Raw genomic sequence first — 27,500 nt, forward strand, 5'->3', positions numbered from 1 at the left:
ACAGGGGGACATAGAGAGAGAGAGGAATACAGGGAGACATAGAGAGAGAGAGGAAGGCAGGGAGACATATAGAGAGAGAGGAAGGGAGAGAGAGAGAGGAAGGCAGAGAGACATAGAGAGAGAGAGGAAGACAGGGAGACATAGAGAGAGAGGAAGACAGGGAGACATAGAGAGAGAGAGGAAGACAGGGAGACATAGAGAGAGAGGGGAAAACAGGGAGACATAGAGAGAGAGAGGAAGACAGGACGACATAGAGAGAGAGGAAGGCAGAGAGACATAGAGAGAGAGAGGAAGGCAGGGAGACATAGAGAGAGAGAGGAAGGCAGAGAGACATAGTGAGAGAGAGGAAGACAGGGAGACATAGAGAGAGGAAGACAGGGAGACATAGAGAGAGAGAGGAAGACAGGGAGACATAGAGAGAGAGGGGAAAACAGGGAGACATAGAGAGAGAGAGGAAGACAGGAAGACATAGAGAGCGAGGAAGGCAGAGAGACATAGAGAGAGAGAGGAAGGCAGGGAGACATATAGAGAGAGATGAAGGCAGGGAGATATATAGAGAGAGAGGAAGGCAGAGAGACATAGGGAGAGAGGAAGACAGGGAGACATAGAGAGAGTGGAAGACAGGAGACATAGAGAGAGAGTGGAAGACAGGGAGACATAGAGAGAGAGGAAGACAGGGAGACATAGAGAGAGAGAGGAAGACAGGGAGACATAGAGAGAAAGAGGAAGACAGGGAGACATAGAGAGAAAGATGAAGGCAGGGAGACAATATAGAGAGAGAGGAAGAAAGGGAGACATAGAGAGAGAGGAAGGCAGGGAGACATAGAGAGAGAGAGGAAGGCAGGGAGACATAGAAAGAGAGAGGAAGGCAGAGAGACATAGAGAGAGAGAGGAAGACAGGGAGACATAGAGAGAGAGAGGAAGACAGGGAGACATAGAGAGAGAGAGGAAGACAGGGAGAAATAGAGAGAGAGAGAAAGACAGGGAGACATTGAGAGAGAGGGGAAGACAGGGAGACATAGAGAGAGAGAGGAAGACAGGGAGACATAGAGAGAGAGAGGAAGACAGGGAGACATTGAGAGAGGGGAAGACAGGGAGACATAGAGAGAGAGAGGAAGACAGGGAGACATAGAGAGAGAGGAAGGCAGGGAGACATAGAGAGAGAGAGGAAGGCAGGGAGACATAGAGATAGAGAGGAAGGCAGAGAGAGAGAGGAAGGCAGGGAGACAGGAGACAGAGAGAGAGAGAGAGAGAGAGAGAGAGAGAGAGAGAGGAAGGCAGAGACATAGAGAGAGGGGAAGACAGGGAGACATAGAGAGAGAAAGAGGAAGGCAGGGAGAGATAGAGAGAGAGAGAGAGAGAGAGAGAGAGAGAGAGGAAGGCAGGAGACATAGAGAGAGAAGAAGGCAGGGAGACATAGAGACATAGAGAGAGAGGAAGGCAGGGAGACATAGAGAGAGAGAAGAAGGCAGGGAGACATAGAGAGAGAGAAGGCAGGGGAGACATAGAGAGAGAGATGAAGGCAGAGAGACATAGAGTTAGAGAGAGGAAGACAGGAGACATAGAGAGAGAGAGGAAGACAGGGAGACATAGAGAGAGAGAGGAAGACAGGGAGACATAGAGAGAGGAAGACAGGGAGACATAGAGAGAGAGGAAGACAGGGAGACATAGAGAGAGAGGGGAAGACAGGGAGACATAGAGAGAGAGAGGAAGACAGGAAGACATAGAGAGAGAGGAAGGCAGAGAGACATAGAGAGAGAGAGGAAGGCAGGGAGACATAGAGAGAGAGGAAGGCAGGGAGATATATAGAGTGAGAGGAAGGCAGAGAGACATAGGGAGAGAGGAAGACAGGGAGACATAGAGAGAGAGGAAGGCAGGGAGACATAGAGAGAGAGGAAGGTAGGGAGACATAGAGAGAGAGGAAGACAGGGGGACATAGAGAGAGAGAGGAATACAGGGAGACATAGAGAGAGAAAGGAAGGCAGGGAGACATATAGAGAGAGAGGAAGGCAGAGAGAGGAAGGCAGAGAGGCATAGAGAGAGAAAGGAAGGCAGGGAGACATAGAGAGAGAGAGGAAGGCAGAGAGACATAGAGAGAGAGAGGAAGACAGGGAGACATTGAGAGAGAGGGGAAGACAGGGAGACATAGAGAGAGAGGAAGACAGGAAGACATAGAGAGAGAGGAAGGCAGAGAGACATAGAGAGAGAGAGGAAGGCAGGGAGACATAGAGAGAGATGAAGGCAGGGAGACATTGAGAGAGAGGGGAAGACAGGGAGACATAGAGAGAGAGGAAGACAGGAAGACATTGAGAGAGAGGAAGGCAGAGAGACATAGAGAGAGAGAGGAAGGCAGGGAGAAATAGAGAGAGATGAAGGCAGGGAGATATATAAAGAGAGAGGAAGGCAGAGAGACAGGGAGAGAGGAAGACAGGGAGACATAGAGAGAGAGGAAGGCAGGGAGACATAGAGAGAGAGAGGAAGGCAGGGAGACATAGAGAGAGGGAGACATAGAGAGAGAGAGAGAGAGAGACGAAGGCATGGAGACATAGAGAGAGAGAGGAAGGCAGGGAGACATAGAGAGAGGGAGACATAGAGAGAGAGAGAGAGAGGAAGGCATGGAGACATAGAGAGAGAGAGGAAGACAGGGAGACATAGAGAGAGAAAGTGGAAGGCAGGGAGACATAGAGAGAGAGAGGAAGGCAGGGAGACATAGAGAGAGAGAGGAAGGCAGGGAGACATAGAGAGAGAGATGAAGGCAGAGAGACATAGAGAGAGAGAGAGGAAGACAGTGAGACATAGAGAGAGAGGAAGACAGGGAGACATAGAGAGAGGAAGACAGGGAGACATAGAGAGAGAGGGGAAGACGGGGAGACATAGAGAGAGAGAGAAAGACAGGAAGAGATAGAGAGAGAGGAAGGCAGAGAGACATAGAGAGAGAGAGGAAGGCAGGGAGACATAGAGAGAGATGTAGGCAGGGAGATATATAGAGAGAGAGGAAGGCAGAGAGACATAGGGAGAGAGGAAGACAGGGAGACATAGAGAGAGAGGAAGACAGGGAGACATAGAGAGAGAGGAAGGCAGGGAGACATAGAGAGAGAGGAAGGCAGGGAGATATAGAGAGAGAGGAAGTCAGGGAGACATAGAGAGAGAGAGAGGAAGACAGGGAGACATAGAGAGAGAGAGGAAGACAGGGAGACATAGAGAGAGAGAGGAAGACAGGGAGACATAGAGAGAGGAAGACAGGGAGAGAGAGAGGAAGACAGGGAGACATAGAGAGAGATGAAGGCAGGGAGATATATAAAGAGAGAGGAAGGCAGAGAGACAGGGAGAGAGGAAGACAGGGAGACATAGAGAGAGAGGAAGGCAGGGAGACATAGAGAGAGGGAGACATAGAGAGAGAGAGAGAGAGGAAGGCATGGAGACATAGAGAGAGAGAGGAAGGCAGGGAGACATAGAGAGAGGGAGACATAGAGAGAGAGAGAGAGAGAGAGAGAGAGGGGAAGGCATGGAGACATAGAGAGATAGAGGAAGACAGGGAGACATAGAGAGAGAAAGAGGAAGGCAGGAGACATAGAGAGAGAGAGGAAGGCAGGAGACATAGAGAGAGAGAGGAAGGCATGGAGACATAGAGAGAGAGATGAAGGCAGAGAGACATAGAGAGAGAGAGAGGAAGACAGTGAGACATAGAGAGAGAGAGGAAGACAGGGAGACATAGAGAGAGAGAGAAAGACAGGGAGACATAGAGAGAGGAAGACAGTGAGACATAGAGAGAGAGGGGAAGACGGGGAGACATAGAGAGAGAGAGAAAGACAGGAAGAGATAGAGAGAGAGGAAGGCAGAGAGACATAGAGAGAGAGAGGAAGGCAGGGAGACATAGAGAGAGATGTAGGCAGGGAGATATATAGAGAGAGAGGAAGGCAGAGAGACATAGGGAGAGAGGAAGACAGGGAGACATAGAGAGAGAGGAAGGCAGGGAGACATAGAGAGAGAGGAAGGCAGGGAGACATAGAGAGAGAGGAAGGCAGGGAGATATAGAGAGAGAGGAAGTCAGGGAGACATAGAGAGAGAGAGAGGAAGACAGGGAGACATAGAGAGAGAGAGGAAGACAGGGAGACATAGAGAGAGGAAGACAGGGAGACATAGAGAGAGAGGGGAAGACGGGGAGACATAGAGAGAGAGAGAAAGACAGGAAGAGATAGAGAGAGAGGAAGGCAGAGAGACATAGAGAGAGAGAGGAAGGCAGGGAGACATAGAGAGAGAGAGGAAGGCAGAGAGACATAGGGAGAGAGGAAGACAGGGAGACATAGAGAGAGAGGAAGGCAGGGAGACATAGAGAGAGAGGAAGGCAGGGAGACATAGAGAGAGAGGAAGGCAGGGAGATATAGAGAGAGAGGAATTCAGGGAGACATAGAGAGAGAGAGAGGAAGACAGGGAGACATAGAGAGAGAGAGGAAGGCAGGGAGACATATAGAGAGAGAGGAAGGCAGAGAGAGAGAGGAAGGCAGAGAGACATAGAGAGAGAGGACGACAGGGAGACATAGAGAGAGAGTGGACGACAGGGAGACATAGAGAGCGAGTAAGCCAGGGAGACATAGAGAGAGAGAGTAAGACAGGGAGACATAGAGAGAGAGAGGAAGGCAGGGAGACATAGAGAGAGAGTGAAAGACAGGGAGAGATGGAGAGAGAGGAAGGCAGGGAGACATAGAGAGAGAGAGAGAGAGAGAGAGAGAGAGAGAGAGAGAGAGAGAGAGAAGACAGGGAGACATAGAGAGAGAGAGGAAGACAGGGAGACATAGAGAGAGAGAGGAAGGTAGGGAGACATAGAGAGAGAGAGAGAGAGAGAGAGAGAGAGAGAGAGAGAGAGAGAGAGAGAGAGAGAGAGAGAGAGAGAGAGACAGGGAGACATAGAGACATAGAGAGAGAGATGAAGGCAGGGAGACATAGAGAGAGAGGAAGGCAGGAGACATAGAGAGAGAGGAAGGCAGGGAGACATAGAGAGAGAGGGGAAGACAGGGAGACATAGAGAGAGAGAGAGAGGAAGACAGGGAGGCATAGAGAGAGAGAGGAAGACAGGGAGACATAGAGAGAGAGAGGAAGACAGGGAGACATAGAGAGAGAGGAGGCAGGCAGAGAGACATAGAGAGAGAGGAAGGCAGGAGACATAGAGAGAGAGAGGAAGGCAGGGGACAGAGAGAGAGGAAGGCAGAGGGAGACATAGAGAGAGAGAGAGGAAGGCAGAGAGACATAGAGAGAGAGAGGAAGGCAGAGGACAGAGAGAGAGGAAGGCGGAGAGAGAGAGAGAGAGGAAGGCAGAGGTACATAGAGAGAGAGGACGACAGGGAGACATAGAGAGAGAGAGGAATGCAGGGAGACAGAGAGAGAGGAAGACAGAGGGAATAGAGAGAGAGGAAGGCAGAGAGACAGAGAGAGAGGAAGGCAGAGGGACAGAGAGAAAGAATTACAGAAAGAAAGAGAGAGGAAGACAGGGAGACATAGAGAGAGAGAGGAAGGCAGGGAGACATAGAGAAAGAGGAAGGCAGGGAGACATAGAGAGAGAGGAAGGCAGAGGGACAGAGAGAGAGGAAGGCAGAGAGTCAAAGAGAGAGAGAGGAAGGCACAGAGAGAGAGAGAGAGGAAGGCAGAGAGAGAGAGAGAGGAAGGCAGAGAGAGAGAGAGAGAGGAAGGCACAGAGAGAGAGAGAGAGAGAGAGAGGAAGGCAGAGAGAGAGAGAGAGAGGAAGGCACAGAGAGAGAGAGAGAGGAAGGCAGAGAGACAGAGAGAGGAAGACAGGGAGACATAGAGAGAGAGGAAGGCAGAGGGACAGAGAGAGGGGAAGGCGGAGAGACAGAGAGAGAGGAAGGCAGAGGTACATAGAGAGAGAGAGAGAGAGAGAGAGAGAGAGAGAGAGAGAGAGAGAGAGAGAGAGAGGAAGGCAGAGGTACAGAGAGAGAGGACGACAGGGAGACATAGAGAGAGAGAGGAATGCAGGGAGACAGAGAGAGGAAGACAGAGGGAATAGAGAGAGAGGAAGGCAGAGAGACAGAGAGAGAGGAAGGCAGAGGGACAGAGAGAAAGAATTACAGAAAGAAAGAGAGAGGAAGACAGGGAGACATAGAGAGAGAGAGGAAGGCAGGGAGACATAGAGAAAGAGGAAGGCAGGGAGACATAGAGAGAGAGGAAGGCAGAGGGACAGAGAGAGAGGAAGGCAGAGAGTCAAAGAGAGAGAGAGGAAGGCACAGAGAGAGAGAGAGAGGAAGGCAGAGAGAGAGAGAGAGGAAGGCAGAGAGAGAGAGAGAGAGGAAGGCACAGAGAGAGAGAGAGAGGAAGGCACAGAGAGAGAGAGAGGAAGGCAGAGAGACAAAGACAGGGAGACATAGAGAGAAAGTGTGAGAGGGGAAACAACAGTCTGCTGCTTCACAATATTAGATACTGGGTGGTCTAGCATGATCTTCAGAGCTCTCTCTCAATTCAATTCATTGTTCTATTTAAGGGGCTTTATTGGCATGGGAAACATATGTTTACATTGCCGAAGCAAGTGAAATAGATGATAAATAAAAGTGAAATAACCAATAAAAAAATTACGGGAAACATTACAGTCACAAAAGTTCCAAAAAGAATAAAGACAAATGTCTCAAATGTCATATTATGTCTATATACCAGGGGTGCAACTTTCACTGGGGACAGTGGGGGACATTTCCCCCCAACATTCTGAAATAGCATTTTTGTCTCCCCCCCCCAGTTTTATCATTGGAATGTGATACAAAACGAGACATTGGGTTGCTTTAGGACCATGCGGATGCCTCCGAGTGGTTGGGAAGGCAGTTTGGAGTGTTTATCCAACTGGATAATTAAAAAATAATAATAATACTATGTCCACCGCACTTCAAAAACCAAAGTTGCGCCCCTGCTATATACAGTGTTGTAGCAATGTGCAAATAGTTAAAGTACAGAAGTGAAAATAAATAAACATGAATATGGGTTGTATTTGCAATGGTGTTGGTTCTTCACTGGTTGCCCTCTCTCTCTATATCTTCCTCTCCCTGTTTCTCTCTCACATATCGTGTTATCGTCTGAGCATATCAGCAAAACAAATGCCCTAAGGTGGAACGTTGAGTGCTTGTACACACTTTATTCAGCCCTCTGTGGGTGTTGTGGTCGTTGTTGTTGTTGCTGCGGTCGTTGTTTTAAATAAACCTGTGAAGTACAATTCAGCTGTTCACAACTCGCTTTCTTTTTTTGTTCTTTTTTTTGTTTGTTGACCCCTTTTTCTCCCCTTTTCTTGGTATCCAATTGTTAGTAGCTACTATCTTGTCTCATCGCTGCAACTCCCGTACGGGCTCGGGAGAGATGAAGGTTTAAAGTCATGCGTCCTCCGATACACAACCCAACCAAGCCGCACTGCTTCTTAACACAGCGCCATCCAACCCGGAAGCCAACCTTGGTTAGCGTGCACTGCGCCCGGCCCGCCACAGGAGTCGCTGGTGCTAGATGAGACAAGGATATCCCTACCGGCAAAGCCCTCCCTAACCCGAACGACGCTAGGCCAATTGTGCGTCGCCCCACGGACCTCCCGGTCGTGGCCAGTTATGACAGAGCCTGGGCGCGAACCCAGAGTCTCTGGGGGCACAGCTCTTAACCACTGCGCTACCCTGTAGGCCACAACTCGCTTTCTGACAGCAGCAACTCTCTCTCTCTCTCTCTCTCTCTCTCTCTCTCTCTCTCAAATCAATTCAAGGGCTTTATTCTCTCTGTCTCTCTTGCTCTCTCTAACACACACCCTTCAACTGATGAAGGGGTAATGTTGTGGCTGCTGACATGCAGACTGTGATTGATGTGACGCCCGGGGCTCTGGAGTAGACTTAATTTATACATCTTATCTCTGTCAGAAGAGAAGAGCGAGTGCTGCACTGCCTTGCCTATATCCATATGAAAAACATAGTGTAGGGTGTTCACCCTGTCATAAGGCCTCCACCGACTGCTCTAGAATGTAGTGAAATACGACTTCAAGAGGACTAAAGGAATGTCTAAAACTAGTTTTCTCTTCCCATGTCATTATGAATCACATTCAACTAATCATCAGATTGTTCTCTACAATATTCCTACCTTAATATGCTTGAACTTAATAACAGTGTTGATGAAATAAAAACACTATTTCATCAACACTGTTAACAGCTAATGGGGTCTTAATTAAATACCCCCAAAAAGGGGTTGTGGCCGTTGCTAGTTTAGTTTGCATCTCTTCTATATTTGGGCGTTTGGAGGTGGCAACATTAGGACGGGTTTCTGCACTTTCGACCAAATTTGGTTTGGTGATTGTGGTGGTGGGGGGTGTGATGATGTGGTGGTGTGTGGGTGTGGTGATGGGTGATTGTGGGGGTGGGGGGTGTGGTGGTGTGTGGGTGTGGTGATTGGTGATGGGTGGTGTGGTGATGGGGGGGTGATGGGGGTGTGGTGATGGGGGGCAGTGATGGGGTGTGGTGAAGGGGGGTGATGGGGGTGTGGTGATGGGGGTGATGGTGAGTGTGATGGTGGGTGTGGTGATGGGGGGCAGGATCGGGGTGTGGTGATGGGGGTGATGGGGGTGCAGTGATGGGTGGGTGTGGTGATGGGGGGTGCAGTGATGGGGGTGTGGTGATGGGGGTGTGGTGATGGGGGTGTGATGGTGGGTGTGGTGATGGGGGCAGTGATGGGGGTGCAGTGATGGGGGCAGTGATGGGTGGGTGTGGTGATGGGCGGGTGTGATGATGGTTGGGTGTGGTGATGGGTTATTGTGGTGGTGGGGGTGTGGTAGTGGGGGGGTGTGGTGATGGTTGGGTGTGGTGGTGGTGGGGTGTGGTGATGGTTGTGTGTGGTGTGGTGATGGGGGTGTGGTGATGGTTGGGTGTGGTGGTGGTGATGGGGTGTGGTGATGGTTGGGGTGGTGGTGGTGATGGGGGTGTGGTGATGGTTGGGGTGGTGGTGGTGATGGGGGTGTGGTGATGGTTGGGTGTGGTGGTGGTGATGGGGGTGTGGTGATGGTTGGGTGTGGTGGTGGTGATGGGGGTGTGGTGATGGTTGGGTGTGGTGGTGGTGGTGATGGGGGTGTGGTGATGGTTGGGTGTGGTGGTGGTGGTGATGGGGGTGTGGTGATGGTTGGGTGTGGTGATGGGGTGGTGGTGGGGGGGTGTGGTGATGGGGTGTGGTGATGGGGTGTGGTGGTGGTTGTGTGTGGTGTGGTGATGGGGGTGTGGTGATGGTTGGGTGTGGTGGTGGTGATGAGGGTGTGGTGATGGTTGGGTGTGGTGGTGGTGATGGGGGTGTGGTGATGGTTGGGTGTGGTGGTGGTGATGGGGGTGTGGTGATGGTTGGTGTGGTGGTGGTGATGGTTGGGTGTGGTGGTGATGATGGGGGTGTGGTGATGGTTGGGTGTGGTGGTGGTGATGGGGTGTGGTGATGGTTGGGTGTGGTGGTGGTGATGGGGGTGTGGTGATGGTTGGGTGTGGTGGTGGTGATGGGGTGTGGTGATGGTTGGGTGTGGTGGTGGTGATGGGGGTGTGGTGATGGTTGGGTGTGGTGGTGGTGATGGGGGTGTGGTGATGGTTGGGTGTGGTGGTGGTGATGGGGGTGTGGTGGTGGTGATGGGGTGTGGTGGTGGTGATGGGGGTGTGGTGATGGTTGGGTGTGGTGGTGGTGATGGTTGGGTGTGGTGGTGGTGATGGGGTGTGGTGATGGTTGGGTGTGGTGGTGGTGATGGGGGTGTGGTGATGGTTGGGTGTGGTGGTGGTGATGGGGTGTGGTGATGGTTGGGTGTGGTGGTGGTGATGGGGGTGTGGAGATGGTTGGGTGTGGTGGTGGGGGTGATGGGGGTGTGGTGGTGGTTGGGTGTGGTGGTGGTGATGGGGGTGTGGTGATGGTTGGGTGTGGTGGTGGTGATGGGGTGTGGTGATGGTTGGGTGTGGTGATGGGCGGGTGTGATGATGGTTGGGTGTGGTGATGGGTTATTGTGGTGGTGGGGGTGTGGTAGTGGGGGGTGTGGTGATGGTTGGGTGTGGTGGTGGGTGTGGTGGTGGGGTGTGGTGATGGTTGTGTGTGGTGTGGTGATGGGGGTGTGGTGATGGTTGGGTGTGGTGGTGGTGATGGTTGGGTGTGGTGGTGGTGATGGGGGTGTGGTGATGGTTGGGTGTGGTGGTGGTGATGGGGGTGTGGTGATGGTTGGGTGTGGTGGTGGTGATGGGGGTGTGGTGATGGTGGGGTGTGGTGGTGGTGATGGGGGTGTGGTGATGGTTGGGTGTGGTGGTGGTGGTGATGGGGGTGTGGTGATGGTTGGGTGTGGTGATGGGGTGTGGTGGTGGGGGTGTGGTGATGGGGGTGTGGTGATGGGGTGTGGTGGTGGGGTGTGGTGATGGTTGTGTGTGGTGTGGTGATGGGGGGGTGTGGTGATGGTTGGGTGTGGGGTGGTGATGGGGGTGTGGTGATGGTGATGGGGGTGTGGTGATGGTTGGGTGTGGTGGTGGTGATGGGGGTGGTGATGGTTGGGTGTGGTGGTGGTGATGGGGTGTGGTGATGGTTGGGTGTGGTGGTGGTGATGGGGGTGTGGTGATGGTTGGGTGTGGTGGTGGTGGTGATGGGGGTGGTGGTGGTGATGGGGTGTGGTGATGGTTGGGTGTGGTGGTGGTGATGGGGGTTTGGTGATGGTTGGGTGTGGTGGTGGTTGGGTGTGGTGGTGGTGATGGGGTGTGGTGATGGTTGGGTGTGGTGGTGGTGATGGGGGTGTGGTGATGGTTGGGTGTGGTGGTGGTGGTGATGGGGGTGTGGTGATGGTTGGGTGTGGTGGTGGTGATGGGGGTGTGGTGATGGTTGGGTGTGGTGGTGGTGATGGGGTGTGGTGATGGTTGGGTGTGGTGGTGGTGATGATGGTTGGGTGTGGTGGTGGTGGTGATGGGGTGTGGTGATGGTTGGGTGTGGTGGTGGTGATGGGGGTGTGGTGATGGTTGGGTGTGGTGGTGGTGATGGGGGTGTGGTGATGGTTGGGTGTGGTGGTGGTGATGGGGGTGTGGTGGTGGTGATGGGGGTGTGGTGATGGTTGGGTGTGGTGGTGGTGATGGGGTGTGGTGATGGGGGGTGTGGTGATGGTTGGGTGTGGTGGTGGTGATGGGGGTGTGGTGATGGTGGGGTGTGGTGGTGGTGATGGGGGTGTGGTGATGGTTGGGTGTGGTGGTGGTGATGGGGGTGTGGTGATGGTTGGGTGTGCTGGTGGTGATGGGGTGTGGTGATGGTTGGCTGTGGTGGTGGTGATGGGGGTGTGTGGTGATGTTTGGGTGTGGTGGTGGTGATGGGGTGTGGTGATGGTTGGGTGTGGTGGTGGTGATGGGGGTGTGGTGATGGTTGGGTGTGGTGGTGGTGATGGGGGTGTGGTGATGGGTGGGTGTGGTGGTGGGGGTGTGGTGATGGTTGGGTGTGGTGGTGGTGATGGGGGTGTGGTGGTGGTTGGGTGTGGGGGTGGTGGTGGGGGTGTGGTGATGGTTGGGTGTGGTGGTGGTGATGGTTGGGTGTGGTGGTGGTAATGGGGGTGTGGTGGTGGTGATGGGGTGTGGTGATGGTTGGGTGTGGTGGTGGTGATGGGGGTGTGGTGATGGTTGGGTGTGGTGGTGGTGATGGGGGTGTGGTGATGGTTGGGTGTGGTGGTGGTGGTGATGGGGGTGTGGTGATGGTTGGGTGTGGTGGTGGTGATGGTTGGGTGTGGTGGTGATGATGGGGTGTGGTGATGGTTGGGTGTGGTGGTGGTGATGGGGTGTGGTGATGGTTGGGTGGTGGTGGTGGTGATGGGGGTGTGGTGATGGTTGGGTGTGGTGATGGGGGTGTGGTGATGGTTGGGTGTGGTGGTGGTGATGGGGGTGTGGTGATGGTTGGGTGTGGTGGTGGTGGTGGGGGTGTGGGGATGGTTGGGTGTGGTGGTGGTGATGGTTGGGTGTGGTGGTGGTGATGGGGGTGTGGTGGTGGTGATGGGGGTGTGGTGATGGTTGGGTGTGGTGGTGGTGATGGGGGTGTGGTGATGGTTGGGTGTGGTGGTGGTGATGGGGGTGTGGTGATGGTTGGGTGTGGTGGTGGTGATGGGGTGTGGTGATGGTTGGGTGTGGTGGTGGTGGTGTGGTGATGGTTGGGTGTGGTGGTGGTGATGGTTGGGTGTGGTGGTGATGATGGGGGTGTGGTGATGGTTGGGTGTGGTGGTGGTGATGGGGGGTGTGGTGATGGTTGGGGTGGTGGTGGTGATGGGGTGTGGTGATGGTTGGGTGTGGTGGTGGTGGTGATGGGGGTGTGGTGATGGTTGGGTGTGGTGGTGGTGATGGGGGTGTGGTGATGGTTGGGTGTGGTGATGGGGTGTGGTGATGGTTGGGTGTGGTGGTGGTGATGGGGTGTGGTGATGGTTGGGTGTGGTGGTGGTGATGGGGGTGTGGTGGTGGTTGGGTGTGGTGGTGGTGATGGGGTGTGGTGGTGGTTGGGTGTGGTGGTGGTGATGGGGGTGTGGTGATGGTTGGGTGTGGTGGTGGTGGTGATGGGGGTGTGGTGATGGTTGGGTGTGGTGGTGGTGATGGGGGTGTGGTGATGGTTGGGTGTGGTGGTGGTGATGGGGTGTGGTGATGGTTGGGTGTGGTGGTGGTGATGGGGTTGTGGTGATGGTGATGGGGGTGTGGTGATGGTTGGGTGTGGTGTTGGTGATGGGGGTGTGGTGATGGTTGGGTGTGGTGGTGGTGGTGATGGGGTGTGGTGATGGTTGGGTGTGGTGGTGATGGGGGTGTGGTGATGGTTGGGTGTGGTGGTGGTGATGGGGTGTGGTGATGGTTGGGTGTGGTGGCTTGACACCGCAGTTACTCGCTCTCTCGTGCTCTCTCGTGCTCTCTCGTGCTCTCTCGTGCTCTCTCGTGCTCTCTCGTGCTCTCTCGTGCTCTCTCGTGGTCTCTCGTGCTCTCTCGTGCTCTCTCGTGCTCTCTCGTGCTCTCTCGTGCTCTCTTGTGCTCTCTCGTGCCCTCTCAGTCTCCAATTCAATTCAAGGGGCTTTATTGGCATGGGAAACATCTGTTAACATTGCCAAAGCAAGTGAAGTAGATAATATACAAATGTTAAATAAACAATGAAAATGAACAGTAAACATTACTCACAAAAGTTCCAAAAGAATAAAGACATTACACATGTCATATTATGTATATTTACAGTGTTGTAATAATGGTTCAAAAACAAAAGGGAAAATAAAGAGCATAAATATGGGTTGTATTTACAATGGTGTTTGTTCTTCACTGGTTGCCCTTTTCTTGTGGCAACAGGTCACAAATCTTCCTGCTATGATGGCACACTGTGGTAGTTCACCCAGTAGATATGGCGTGTTTATCAAAATCGGGTTTGTTTTAGAATTCTTTGTGGATCTGTGTAATCTGAGGGAAATATGTGTCTCTAATATGATCATACATTGGGCAGGAGGTTAGGAAGTGCAGCTCAGTTTCCACCTCATTTTGTGGGCATTGTGCACATATCCCGTCTTCTCTTGAGAGCCATGTCTGCCTACAGCGGCCTTTCTCAATAGCAAGGCTATGCTCACTGAGTCTGTACATAGTCAAAGATTTCCTTAAGTTTGGCTCAGTCACAGTGGTCAGGTTTTCTGCCACTGTGTACTCTCTGTTTAGGGCCAAATAGCATTCCAGTTTGCTCTGTTTTTTTGTTAATTCTTTTTATACTGCCTAGATTGTCTAAACCTTCACTATTACAGTGGAACGTTTTGTCCAGGAAGTTGTCTAAAAGGGATTGTATTTGTTGCCTAATTGTTTTTTGGTAGGTTTCCAAACTACATTCCTTCCATCTATAGCATTTCTTAATATGACTCAGTTCCTTTGGCTTTGATGCCTCATGATTGAGTATTGCTCTGTTCAAGTGTTCTCTCTCCCTTTCCTCCCCCTCTCTCATCATTTTCACTCACTTTTTCTCTCACTGACGCCTCTCCTGTCTCTCTTGTTTCTCCTGTCTCTCCTGCCTCTCCTGTCTCTCTTGTTTCTCCTGTCTCTCCTGTCTCTCCCTGACGCCTCTCCTGTCTCTCTTGTTTTTCCTGTCTCTCTTGTTTCTCCTGTCTCTCCTGTCTCTCCTGTCTCTCCTGTCTCTCTTGTTTCTCCTGTCTCTCCTGTCTCTCCCTGACGCCTCTCCTGTCTCTCTTGTTTTTCCTGTCTCTCTTGTTTCTCCTGTTTCTCCTGTCTCTCCTGTCTCTCCTGTTTCTCCTGTCTCTCCTGTTTCTCCTGTCTCTCCTCTCTCTCCTGTCTCTTCTGTCTCTCCCTGACGTCTGTCCTGTCTCTCTTGTCTGTCCTGTCTCTCTTGTCTCTCCTGTTTCTCCTGTCTCTCCTGTTTCTCCTGTCTATCCTGTCTTGCCCTGACATCTCTCATGTCTTTCCCTGACGTCTGTCCTGTCTCTCCTGTCTCTCCTGTTTCTCCTGTCTCTCCTGTTTCTCCTGTCTCTCCTGTCTCTCCTGTTTCTTCTGTCTCTCCTGTCTCTCCTGTCTCTCCTGTCTCTCCTGTCTCTCCTGTTTCTCCTGTCTCTCCTCTCTCTCCTGTCTCTCCTGTCTCTCCCTGACGTCTGTCCTGTCTCTCTTGTCTGTCCTGTCTCTCTTGTCTCTCCTGTTTCTCATGTCTCTCTTGTCTGTCCTGTCTCTCTTGTCTCTCCTGTTTCTCCTGTCTCTCCTGTCTATCCTGTCTTGCCCTGACATCTCTCATGTCTTTCCCTGACGTCTGTCCTGTCTCTCCTGTCTCTCCTGTTTCTCCTGTCTCTCCTGTCTCTCCTGTCTCTCCTGTCTCTCCTGTTTCTCCTGTCTCTCCTCTCTCTCCTGTCTCTCCTGTCTCTCCCTGACGTCTGTCCTGTCTCTCTTGTCTGTCCTGTCTCTCTTGTCTCTCCTGTTTCTCATGTCTCTCCTGTCTCTCCTGTCTCTCCTGTCTCTCCTGTCTCTCCTGTCTCTCCTGTTTCTCCTGTCTCTCCTGTTTCTCCTGTCTCTCCTCTCTCTCCTGTCTCTCCTGTCTCTCCCTGATGTCTGTCCTGTCTCTCTTGTCTGTCCTGTCTCTCTTGTCTCTCCTGTTTCTCCTGTCTCTCCTGTTTCTCATGTCTATCCTGTCTCTCCTGTCTCTCCTGTCTCTCCTCTCTCTCCTCTCTCTCCTGTCTCTCCTGTCTCTCCTGTCTCTCCTGTCTCTCCTGTTTCTCCTGTCTCTCCTGTCTCTCCTGTTTCTCCTGTCTCTCCTGTCTCTCCTGTCTCTCCTGTTTCTCCTGTCTCTCCTGTCTCTCCTGTTTCTCCTGTCTCTCCTGTTTCTCCTGTCTCTCCTCTCTCTCCTGTCTCTCCTGTCTCTCCCTGACGTCTGTCCTGTCTCTCTTGTCTGTCCTGTCTCTCTTGTCTCTCCTGTTTCTCCTGTCTCTCCTGTCTCTCCTGTCTCTCCTGTTTCTCCTGTCTCTCCTGTCTCTCCTGTTTCTCCTGTTTCTCCTGTCTCTCCTGTTTCTCCTGTCTCTCCCCTCTCTCCTGTCTCTCCTGTCTCTCCCTGACGTCTGTCCTGTCTCTCTTGTCTGTCCTGTCTCTCTTGTCTCTCCTGTTTCTCCTGTCTCTCCTGTTTCTCCTGTCTATCCTGTCTCACCTGTCTCTCCTGTCTTGCCCTGACATCTCTCATGTCTTTCCCTGACGTCTGTCCTGTCTCTCCTGTCTCTCCTGTCTCTCCTGTCTCTCCTATCTCTCCTGTTTCTCCTGTTTCTCCTGTCTCTCCTGTCCCTCCTGTCTCTCCTGTCTCTCTTGTCTCTCCTGTTTCTCCTGTCTCTCCTGTTTCTCCTGTCTCTCCTGTCTCTCATGTTTCTCCTGTCTCTCCTCTCTCTCCTGTCTCTCCTCTCTCTCCTGTCTCTCCTATCTCTCCCTGACGTCTGTCCTGTCTCTCTTGTCTGTCCTGTCTCTCTTGTCTCTCCTGTTTCTCTTGTCTCTCCTGTTTCTCCTGTCTCTCCTGTTTCTCCTGTCTCTCCTGTCTCTCCTGTTTCTCCTGTCTCTCCTGCCTCTCCTGTTTATCCTGTCTCTCCTCTCTCTCCTGTCTCTCCTATCTCTCCCTGACGTCTGTCCTGTCTCTCTTTTCTCTGCTGTTTCTCCTGTTTCTCCTATTTCTCCTGTCTCTCATGTCTTTCCCTGACATCTGTCCTGTCTCTATTGTCTCTCCTGTTTCTCCTGTCTCTCCTATCTCTCCTGTTTCTCCTGTTTCTCCTGTCTCTCCTGTCTCTCCTGTTTCTCCTGTCTCTCCTGTCTGTCCTGTTTCTCCTGTCTCTCCTGTTTCTCCTGCCTCTACTGTTTCTCCTGTCTCTCCTGTCTCTCCTCTCTCTCCTGTCTCTCCTATCTCTCCCTGACATCTGTCCTGTCTCTATTGTCTCTCCTGTCTCTCCTGTCTCTCCTGTTTCTCCTGTCTCTCCTGTTTCTCCTGTCTCTCCTGTCTCTCCTGTTTCTCCTGTCTCTCCTGTTTCTCCTGTCTCTCCTGTCTCCCCTGTCTCTCCTGTTTCTCCTGTCTCTCCTGTATCTCCTGTATCTCCTGTTTCTCCTGTCTCTCCTGTTTCTCCTGTCTCTCCTGTCTCTCCTGTTTCTCCTGTCTCTCCTGTTCCTGTTTCTCCTGTCTCTCCTGTATCTCCTGTTTCTCCTGTTTCTCCTGTCTCTCCTGTTTCTCCTGTTTCTCCTGTCTCTCCTGTCTCTCCTGTTTCTCCTGTTTCTCCTGTCTCTCCTGTCTCTCCTGTCTCTCCTGTTTCTCCTGTCTCTCCTGTTTCTCCTGTCTCTCCTGTCTCTCCTGTCTCTCCTGTCTCTCCTGTCTCTCCTGTTTCTCCTGTCTCTCCTGTCTCTCCTGTTTCTCCTGTCTCTACTGTTTCACCTGTCTCTCCTGTTTCTCCTGTCTCTACTGTTTCACCTGTTTCTCCTGTCTCTCCTATCTCTCCTGGCCAGGCCTGACGAGAGGCTTGACTTACAGCATTATTATCTCTATTTAAGCCCTGCAACAGATTTAAATGGTGAATCAGTCACTTCATATGACCAGGGTTCTGAGTAGCCAGACATACTACAGTATTTGTTTCTAGTTGGTTCGTGTATATTTATTGTTGCTTTTCTGCCAATGTTATTATAATAATGTAATTAAAAAGGACTGGATCAATAATTTAGTATCCAGACTAATAATTGATGGTTAATAATTCATAATTTGAACCATCTTGTGATGGTAACATACACTGCACTATGCATTGTAAAGTCATAGACTGGTTTGTAAGGCCTCTTTGTCTACATTAGCTGCCCTTCTATCTCTCTGTCCCCTACCCATGACAGCCAGTTTTCAAACGACTGGGATGTTCCATTGAACGCTATACACTGACCCATTGAAATAAGAAATGCAGTGTAATGTCATCGTTTTGATGTAAGACGTGCTAGTTTGTCTTGTCATTGTACTTCGTATCAGGATGGCTAGATCACCCAAGAGCAGGAGGAACACATTGAGTTATCGTCTAGAGCACGTCAGTGGTAACTCAATGTGACTTGGCATGTCATGTGCACTATTACTATTGGACATTGTGTTGCCGGATGTAAAAAGAAAGTTTAAGAAACCCACTCAACTTCACCTCTTTTCTTTTCCATTTGTTTAGAGTGCTTTGTTCTCCTATATTGCGCTCAGATGTTCCTTAAGAACCTCCACGACTGCAAACACTAACAAAACAACTTTGATTCTATAACCCCTTGATGCTATTGATCTCCAGGCGAAGATAAAAGAGCTTTTCTCTGTGAAATCATGCATTTTTCATTGCGATATCAATGGGGTTCAATTGAAGCCTTTGCGTATGTTTGTAAGTTTGCTTAAAGCTATACTTAGGAATGCTGTCTGTTTGGCTCTATTGATTTGTTGTGTTTGTATGGTGGATATTGGAGACATCAGTCCCTTGGTATCATTTTAGTCTGTCTTTGATCTGCGTTGATCGCTGTAAGCAACCGACAAGAATCAAGTAAATTAGACTAATGATGTGGTTTAAGGAAGATAGAGTATTGTGCACCTCATGAACTAGTAAAATGAGATCACCAAAAAAGTTTGAATTGATATCTAAAAATGGCATAACGTAAAAAGTGTTTGTGTGTGGTATTTAGTGTTGACAGTGTTTGAAGACACTGTCTGTGGTAGTCATAAGCTATATTATCTATGAGCTATGTTCTTCATACTTATTTTAACATACAGTTTATGTCTCTAAACATGTGGGTGGTCGGTTGTGTAGGTTTGGGTTGAAACATTTGACTGAATTGTGATAGATATCAAATCAAATCAAATCAAATTTATTTATATAGCCCTTCGTACATCAGCTGATATCTCAAAGTGCTGTACAGAAACCCAGCCTAAAACCCCAAACAGCAAACAATGCAGGTGTAAAAGCACGGTGGCTAGGAAAAACTCCCTAGAAAGGCCAAAACCTAGGAAGAAACCTAGAGAGGAACCGGGCTATGTGGGGTGGCCAGTCCTCTTCTGGCTGTGCCGGGTAGAGATTATAACAGAACATGACCAAGATGTTCAAATGTTCATAAATGACCAGCATGGTCGAATAATAATAAGGCAGAACAGTTGAAACTGGAGCAGCAGCAGTCAGGTGGAATGGGGACAGCAAGGAGCCATCATGTCAGGTAGTCCTGGGGCACTGTCCTAGGGCTCAGGTCCTCCGAGAGAGAGAGAAAGAAAGAGAGAATTAGAGAGAGCATATGTGGGGTGGCCAGTCCTCTTTTGGCTGTGCCGGGTGGAGATTATAACAGAACGTGGCCAAGATGTTCAAATGTTCATAAATGACCCAGCATGGTTGAATAATAGTAAGGCAGAACAGTTGAAACTGGAGCAGGAGCATGGCCAGGTGGACTGGGGACAGCAAGGAGTCCTCATGTCAGGTAGTCCTGGGACATGGTCCTAGGGCCCAGGCCAGTTGAAACTGGAGCAGCAGCATGGCCAGGTGGACTGGGGACAGCAAGGAGTCATCATGTCAGGTAGTCCTGGGGCATGGTCCTAGGGCTCAGGTCCTCCGAGAGAGAGAAAGAAAGAGAGAAGGAGAGAATTAGAGAACGCACACTTAGATTCACACAGGACACCGAATAGGACAGGAGAAGTACTCCAGATATAACAAACTGACCCTAGCCCCCGACACATAAACTACTGCAGCATAAATACTGGAGGCTGAGACAGGAGGGGTCAGGAGACACTGTGGCCCCATCCGAGGACACCCCCGGACAGGGCCAAACAGGAAGGATATAACCCCACCCACTTTGCCAAAGCACAGCCCCCACACCACTAGAGGGATATCTTCAACCACCAACTCACCATCCTGAGACAAGGCCGAGTATAGCCCACAAAGATCTCCGCCACGGTACAACCCAATAGATATCAATTGAACCTTGGCAAAACGGTTTTGAAATACTATAAAGGATATGCAGTTCCATCTTTAGGGACACTTTATGTAGCAAGTATTCACAAAATTGTCCTCATGTTGACACTGCGGATAGTGTGGATCATATAGGTGCTTGTCAAATATCACCCTTCATGGCAAACTTGAGAATAGTGATTAGTGCTCCAGTGATTTTTCTCTTCCCTACTTCCAAATCACAGCTGGCATTGTCAGGATGGAGATGTTTACCAGGTGTTAAGGACCAAAGGACAGCGGCAGCAGCCACATGATAAGGTGCTCTCCTCCTCTCCAGGCAAGAGGATATAAAGGAGATGGAATGTATAGCACAGGGACACCAGAGAGGGAGAAGGGAGTTAAGGACAGGGATGGAAGGAGAGGGGAGGTGAGTCAGGGACAGGGATGGAGGGAGGTCAGGGAGTGAGAGGGAAGGGGAGTCAGGGACAGAGAGGGAGAGGGGAGGAGGGTTGGGGACAGGGAGGGAAAGAGAGGGGAGGTGAGTCAGAGACAGGAATGGAAGGGGTCAGGGAGAGGGAGGGGAGTCAGGGACAGGGATGGAGAGTCAGGGACAGGGGAGGGGAAGGAAAGGAATGGAGGGGGGTCAGGGACAGGGATGGAGAGTCAGGGACAGGGATGGAAGGGGTCAGGGGGAGGGAGGGGAGTCAGGGACAGGGATGGAGAGTCAGGGACAGGGGAGGGGAAGGAAAGGAATGGAGGGGAGTCAGGGACAGGGATGGAGAGTCAGGGACAGGGATGGAAGGGGTCAGGGGGAGGGAGGGGAGTCAGGGACAGGGATGGAGAGTCAGGGACAGGGGAGGGGAAGGAAAGGAATGGAGGGGGGTCAGGGACAGTGTATCATTTAAAACTGGGTAATATTAGTGAGGTAGGGCTGCTATTCACTGTACTGACAGTGAATAGCAGGCTGTAGCAGTCTTACGTGCTGACCAGACCGCACGCGGTGCAAAATAAATGTACAAATACATGTTATTCAATCGTGTCATCCAAACTGCTCGCACGCGTCAACAGGCGTCTGTGTAGCCAGGAGCTAAAATAGAACTTGGTTCAGTTTTAGACGTTTGACGCACTGCAAGTCCTGCCTCTCCCATCTACTCAATGGTTTTTACGAGCATAGACCCACGTGGGTGATTGAAAGATGAACGAGGTCCACACTCCAGTCCAGTTGATGGCGCTAATGCACCTTAAAGGTGGTTGACAACCGCCATATAAAATCAACAGAAGAAGAAGAATGAACAAAGAGATGAATACAAAAAATACAAATAAATAGGTTTGCCCTTTTATCTGTGGAATAATTGTCTGAGTAGAGAACACATTATTTTGTGTGACTGAAAAATGGGTCAAAATTGTACATAGATTCCCACCCCCAAAAGGACCATATGCATTTCAGGTAAAATGCCAACCCGGGCGCATTGGTTAAGGGCGCTGTACTGCAGCACCAGCTGTGCTACCAGAGACCCTGGGTTCGCGCCCAGGCTCTGTCGTAACCGGCCGCGACCGGGAGGTCCTTGGGGCGACGCACAATTGGCTTAGCGTCGTCCGGGTTAGGGAGGGTTTGGCCGGTAGGGATATCCTTGTCACATCGCGCACCAGCGACTCCTGTGGCGGGCCGGGTGCAGTGCACGCTAACCAAGGTTGCCAGGTGCACAGTGTTTCCTCCGACACATTGGTGCGGCTGGCTTCCGGGTTGGATGCGCGCCTTGTTAAGAAGCAGTGCGGCTTGGTTGGGTTGTGTATATGAGGACGCATGACTTTCAACCTTTGTCTCTCCCGAGCTCGTACGGGAGTTGTAGCGATGAGACAAGATAGTAGCTACTAACAATTGAAGTTCAAAAAATAAATTTAAATAAAATAAAAAATGCCAAACCAATGTTTATCTCCCAGGACAGCAAGCAACAGCAAGCAACAGCTAGTAACAGCAAGCAACATCAAGCAACAGCAAGCAACAGCAAGCTAGCTAAATGTCTGTGAATGTTTCATGTGCGTTTCAACATGTCCCCAAGTTAGTATAGTTGGTTCACAGTTTGGTATTTTAACCTGCGAGTCATGAACGTGTCTGGTGAGAATAAGCTAAATCAACATGCGCATGATGGCGCACACAGAGGCACGACGAAGACAGTTTGGTCTTCATGTTAGACAGTACACTATTCTAGCCTGTGCCTCCTTATGAATATACTGAAAGAAGTCTCTATGCATTTAGGTTAATTAAACATGCTTCCTGTTTTTGTTTTGATAAACACATAGACCCAGTGTTGGCCCTTCCCAGGGTCCCTGTGTAGAGCTGAGGGCCCCACGGAGAGGCCCCTGTAGTGACATTCAAGCCTCCTTCTCTCACTGGCTTTGTTCAGCAGTTTTTGGCCTCACATAGGGGAAAACTGCACCTGTTCTTACTCTGGAATTACCCAGGGCGCTCTTCTGGCTTCTTCTTCCCCGTCATAGAAGAAAGTAGTTCTCGATGTCTCTCGCCCTCTCTCTCTATGCCTCTCTGACTTACTCTCTCTCTGTCTGTCTCTCTCTCTCTCACTCTCTTTCTCTCTCTCTCTACATTACCCAAACTGCCTGACCTCTATTCATCCGAGTGTGTCAAAATGTTAATGAGGATCCCTCCCCAAAGTGCTCAGGGGTTAAATAAAGTGTTCAGAAGCTGTCTCTCTGAAAGTATTTATTTATTTAGCCTAATCTGCTCGCTGCCACTCTGCCTTCAGTCCCTCCATTCTATCCCTTTCTGTCCCCGGACAGGGCTGTCTTGTTTTTGTTTTTTTAGGGGTCTTTTTTTGTTCAGGCAGCTGCGCGGGCAGCCATTGTCTGGGTCTGTAGCTCGGCGGCCTCACTCATTAATCATCCAGTCAAACTATTTATAACTATGGCGAGGAGAGGATCCGCCAGCTACCACGGCCTCCATTGGCATCTTTTGTCACCGTGGTACCCTGCTTGGAGGCAGGAGGAAGCCTAATTATGAAGTGTTCAGAAGAGAGAGACACACACATCTGACAGATGAGCCATTTTGTTTAATGCCTACAGCACAGCCCATCCACCTCCTTCTGTGTCAAACATCTGACACTGTTTTGTCTTGTGTCTGTCTGACTGACCATGCAGACACAGGTTGTGGACATGTGGTTTGGTTGAGTGAGGGGAGTTTGTCTACACTCAGTGGCCAGTTTATTAGGTAAACCACCCAGTTCACCAAAATGGATCGCTCCTACAGACAGTTAGTCACGTGGCCGCGGCTTGCTATATAAAGCAGGCAGGAAGGCATCGAGGCATTCAGTTACTGTTCGACTGAACGTTAGAATGGGCTAAAGGAGTGACCTTAGCGACTTTGAGCATGGTCTGATCGTCGGTGCCAGGCGCGCTGGATCCAGTATCTCACAAAGGGCCACCCTCCAGTACCTTTCACTCACGACAGGGTTTAGGGTTTACAGGGAATGGTGAGACACAAAAAACATCCAGTCACCGGCAGTCCTGTGGGTGAAAACAACTTGTTGATGAGAGGTCAAAGGAGAATGGCAAGAATTGTTCAAGCTAACAGGCCACAAATAACTGTGCAGTACAACAGTGGTGTGCAGAACAGCATCTCGGAACGCACAATCAAACCTTGTCACGGATGGGCTATTACAGCAGACGAACACCCAGCCCTCAACCCTATAGAACATCTTTGGGATGAGATGGAACACAGGCTGTTTGCAGCATGAATGTACCGCCGTCCAATCTGCAGCAACTATGTGATGTCATAGCGTCAGCATGGACCAACCTCCCTAAGGATCATTTTCAGACACCTTGTAGAATTCCCTGTAGAATTTAGGCTGGCCTGGTACTAGATGGCTGTACCTAATAAACTGGCCGATGAGTGTATATTGTGACAGACAAAAGTAACAGCAGCCTAGTTCAGATGATGTATTGTACATACAGTACATACATAAAGGCAAATGTAAAAGTGTAACTGTATTGCTTCCGTTCCTCTCCTCGCCCCTGCCTGGGCTCGAACCAGGGACCCTCTGCACACATTAACAACTGCCTCCCACGAAGCATCGTTACTCATCGCTCCTAAAAAGCCGGGCTCTTACAGAGCAAGGGGAACAACTACTTCAAGGTCTCAGAGCAAGTGATGTCACCGATTGAAATGGTATTAGCGCTCACCCTGCTAACTAGCTAGCCATTTCACATCGGTTACAAATGCAAGATCGTTCAGATAATATCATTCAGATAATATCATACATTTATGTTCATGGCATTTTAAATGGAGTCACACATCAATCAGATTGGTATTATTATTCATTGTTTTTATTTTTCACATGGAATATGAAGAGGAATAACACTATTTCCTGCCTTCCTTGACAGTATATTTTCATATTTGATGTGAATATGTTTCAACAGGCCTATCAGGCAAACAAAACTAATTTTAACTGATTCAACTCAGAGGATGCACATGATAGATAATGTTGTCAAACTTTTAGGAATAGTATTCTGCAAGGTTTCATATCCACCGCAGATATATAGTAGTTTGAAATGAAAACCGGACTCAAAGTGTCTTAAGAAAGGATCTATTGTGAGGCAGCAAAAACAAAAATAAATAAATATCAAATGTGTGAATCCCTCCTCCAGAAGAGTGACAGAAGAGTCTTTGTTATATGTCGTCTGACTCCGATGGCAGACAGCTATCTGGAAGAAAGGTAACTCAATGTGTGCCGCGTCAAAAAACTTAATAGAGAATCAGACTTTTTCCTCCTCCCTCTCTTCCATCCCACACTCCTCCCTCCCTCTCTTCCATCCCTCCCTCCCTCTCTTCCATCCCACCCTCCCTCCTTCCTCCTCCCTCCCTCTCTTCCATCCCACCCTCCCTCCTTCCTCCTCCCTCCCTCTCTTCCATCCCACCCTCCTCCCTCCCTCTCTTCCATCCCATCCTTCCTCCTCCCTCCCTCTCTTCCATCCCACCCTCCCTCCTTCCTCCTCCCTCCCTCTCTTCCATTCCACCCTCCCTCCTTCCTCCTCCCTCCCTCTCTTCCATCCCACCCTCCTCCCTCCCTCTCTTCCATCCCACCCTCCTCCCTCCCTCTCTTCCATCCCACCCTCCCACCTTCCTCCTCCCTCCCTCTCTTCCATCCCACCCTCCCTCCTTCCTCCTCCCTCCCTCTCTTCCATCCCACCCTCCTCCCTCCCTCTCTTCCATCCCACCCTCCTCCCTCCCTCTCTTCCATCCCACCCTCCTCCCTCCCTCTCTTCCATCCCACCCTCCTCCCTCCCTCTCTTCCATCCCACCCTCCCTCCTTCCTCCTCCCTCCCTCTCTTCCATCCCACCCTCCCTCCTTCCTCCTCCCTCCCTCTCTTCCATCCCACCCTCCCTCCTTCCTCCTCCCTCCCTCTCTACCATCCCTCCCTCCCTCCCTCCTCCTCCCTCCCTCTCTTCCATCCCACCCTCCCTCCTTCCTCCTCCCTCCCTCTCTTCCATCCCACCCTCCCTCCTTCCTCATCCCTCCTTTTCTTCCATCCCTCCTTCCTCCTCCCTCCCTCTCTTCCATCCCACCCTCCTCCCTCCCTCTCTTCCATCCCACCCTCCCTCCTTCCTCCTCCCTCCCTCTCTTCCATCCCACCCTTCCTCCTCCCTCCCTCTCTTCCATCCCACCCTCCCTCCTTCCTCATCCCTCCTTCTCTTCCATCCCACACTCCCTCCTTCCTCCTCCCTCCTTCTCTTCCATCCCACACTCCCTCCTTCCTCCTCCCTCCCTCTCTTCCATCCCACCCTCCCTCATTCCTCCTCCCTCCCTCTCTTCCATCCCACCCTCCTCCCTCCTTCCTCCTCCCTCCCTCTCTTCCATCCCTCCCTCCTTCCTCCTCCCTCCCTCCCTCTCTTCCATCCCTTTCCACCCAAAAGCTTGAGATTCCCAAATAATGAAAAGGAGTATCAAGTCACTGTCACTGTCAACGTAACAAACATAAACTTTTCTGGCACCTAATAAACAAGCATGGTGGCATAGCATTGTTCTGTGTGCCAGACAGGTGTCTGCTCCAGTGATGATGGATCCTATTACAGTCTATAGGGAGACTGTTGTCTTTCTTGTCATATATTGTCACACATCTCTCTCCGGAGAAAGGCAGCTTTTGAAAGATGGCCAAAAGTAATTTCCCAGATGCCTCCCTGACGTTGCTGTTTTAGTAGTTGTTATGTGTATTGTCCTCCCTCTAGCTCGGCATGGCTAAAGCTACGGAAATATGTTACCGGGCCGTAGCCTTTGTGATAGACAGTTGGAAGCAAATCAACTCACATTTGATTTGTCACATGCTTCGTGAACAACAGGTGTAGACTAACAGTGAAATGCTTACTGTACAGGTCCTTTTCAAACAATGGAGAGCTAAAGATGGATACACAAGGAATAATAAATACAACATAACTAACGAATAACAATAAAAAATAACATGACTGGAATGTGTGCATGTTGAGGTACTGGGGGTTGCCATGAGAACGAGGGGGAGGAAGGGATATGAGAATGGTTTGTAGTTGCCGAGGGGCACTTCTAGTCATCGACAGGGTGGAGCCGAGAGCCCTGATCGGGGCGTGTGGTGATGACACATTTTGCACCTGAATGGCAGGTACATCAACATGTCCTTGTAATCGTCAGGGAGACAGTGGTGTCTTTGTCCTCGTGGCGGGCCCACTTGGGTTGCTGACAGGGCGCTGATGGATATTATCATTCTTAATGTCAGTAAATAGTGGCAACGCCTGATAAGGGATCTGCTTCCACTCAGAGGAGAGCTCATTTATCTTTCTACAGCTCTCTCTCTTGCTCCCTCAATTATCTCTCTCCCTCTCTCAATTCTCTCTTCCCTCTCTCTTTGTTTGTCTTTCTCTACCTCTTTCTTTCTCTTTCTCTCTCTCTGGCATATTTCAAACTTGTACACGGGAGTTGTTTTTTCTCTCTCTGCACCCGCCCGGTTTTGTTTTTTCCTGTCTGCTCTTCGGATGAGCAGAGAAAGCTTTAGTCAGTTGCTATATGCAGGAAAACTCCTGATTAGGTGAGACCTCTGTGTCCCTCCCATTCATCCTGTCTTATTCATACACATAAATATACACTACTACACACTAACACAATACAGCCATCAGCACATAATACACATCAACCATGGCCAACCTAAGGACCATGGCCAGGTCTGACTATATGACATTGTATTACTCTGGACCATACAGAATATTTTCAAATATATTTGATTTAAAAGTCAAAATGATCCCAAATTATTAAAACCATGAGACCCCCCCACCTCTGTGACAACTTCAAGTTCTTGTAATTTGTTTACCCAATTTACTTACCCAAAGTTATAATACCTGGTAGAGCTACACAGAGCAGTGTTTGCTTCCCAAATGGCACCCTGTTCCCTTTATAAGGCACAACTTTTGAATTGAGCCCTTTAAAAGCAGTGTACTAAATAGGGAATAGGGTGCCATTTGGGACACAGCCAGTGTGTGGTTGTATAGCGGGCACTGTAGCTCCAAGGGACTTCACATTGAAAAGGTTCAATATTGACTGTGAACAAGCCCAACATGACACAGGTACCCAACCTGGTATGAACCACACACAACATGACATTTAGAAACAGGGACTAGCCGCAAACACATGAAGAAATAAACAGTGATATTTATATCCATGCTGTGGTATAAAGGGGGAAGTAGGGTTTAGAAGAGGGAGAGTATTTCTATGCTGAACTTTTAATGTAGAACTTCCAACTGACTGGATCAAATGCCTATGATTGTTTTTATTGAGTTGGTCCTAGAGCAGGTAATGGCCGGCCCGGGGGCCGTATGCGGCCCGCGACCTGATTCAATACGGCCCGTGGAATCATGCTCAGATCACATAAAGAATTTGCGATAGTAAAGTTTTGAAAAAACATATTTGCTATTCAAATTAAAAGCCCAATGAGTACTCGCCTTTGTGTAATGCCGCCGCTTGTGGGACATTTATTTTGAAGGCAGGTATAAATAACAACTTCACAAGGACAGATAATGACTGACAGGCTGACACACACCTCACAGTTACAAATAGTAGCGAGCTAGAAATTACGCTGAAATTAGTTTTTC

General features: G+C 50.3%; 1 protein-coding gene and 1 long non-coding RNA gene across 2 annotated transcripts in view; both read left to right on the forward strand.

Annotated features, from left to right (window-relative positions):
- Positions 1-27,500, forward strand: part of LOC118369854 (leucine-rich melanocyte differentiation-associated protein-like) — a 522,398-nt gene that overhangs the window by 384,105 nt on the left and 110,793 nt on the right. The gene's annotated exons all lie outside the window — the stretch shown is intronic.
- LOC127916544 (uncharacterized) lies at positions 3,598-4,929 on the forward strand. The gene is made up of 2 exons (XR_008095257.1): positions 3,598-3,885; positions 4,180-4,929. It is a non-coding gene; the product is annotated as an uncharacterized LOC127916544 (long non-coding RNA).

The sequence above is a fragment of the Oncorhynchus keta genome, chromosome 36 (genome assembly GCF_023373465.1).
Source record: "Oncorhynchus keta strain PuntledgeMale-10-30-2019 chromosome 36, Oket_V2, whole genome shotgun sequence".
Lineage (NCBI taxonomy): Eukaryota > Metazoa > Chordata > Actinopteri > Salmoniformes > Salmonidae > Oncorhynchus > Oncorhynchus keta.